Source organism: Austrofundulus limnaeus, unplaced genomic scaffold (genome assembly GCF_001266775.1).
Source record: "Austrofundulus limnaeus strain Quisiro unplaced genomic scaffold, Austrofundulus_limnaeus-1.0 Scaffold960, whole genome shotgun sequence".
Taxonomy (NCBI): domain Eukaryota; kingdom Metazoa; phylum Chordata; class Actinopteri; order Cyprinodontiformes; family Rivulidae; genus Austrofundulus; species Austrofundulus limnaeus.
Window position 1 is genome coordinate 77391 of NW_013953362.1, and position 882 is coordinate 78272.

Here is an 882-nt window from a genome sequence, read left to right on the forward strand (position 1 = left end):
CATAAATGCTAAATGCTAACATGTAGCATATATATTTCCTTCTGTAAAAACCATGAATGCTAAATGCTAACATGTGCCATCCATGTTTCTTTCTGTAAACACCATAAATGCTAAATGCTAACATGTAGCGTATATATTTCCTTCTGTAAACACCATGAATGCTAAATGCTAACATGTAGCATCCATGTTTCCTTCTGTAAACACCATAAATGCTAAATGCTAACATGTAGCATCCATGTTTCCTTCTGTAAAAACCATGAATGCTAAATGCTAACATGTGCCATCCATGTTTCTTTCTGTAAACACCATAAATGCTAAATGCTAACATTTAGCATATATATTTCTTTCTGTAAACACCATAAATGCTAAATGCTAACATGTAGCATCCATGTTTCCTTCTGTAAACACCATAAATGCTAAATGCTAACATGTAGCATCCATGTTTCCTTCTGTAAACATCGTGGATGCTAACATGCTAACATGTAGCATCCATGTTTCTGTCTGTAAATACCATGGATGCTAAATGCTAACATGTAGCATTCGTGTTTCCTTCTGTAAACACCATGCATGCTAACATGTAGCATCCGTGTTTCTTTCTGTAAATACCATAAATGCTAAATGCTAACATGTATCACATGTAACATGATCCATGATGTGATGTAAATATAACCTTTTTTGTACAAATAGGTAAATAATCACTGCAATTTTGTAACTGAAATTGAATTATGGAACTGAAAGTGAAAGTAGTCAAACTGAATTTTTAATAAACCAAAATACAGTTTCAAAGCAAATTCAAATTCAAAACTTTAAATTAAGTTTCAATTTAGTAAAATTTTATTTCAAACCAATGCATTCAATTTCAAACTATGAACATTCAGATTC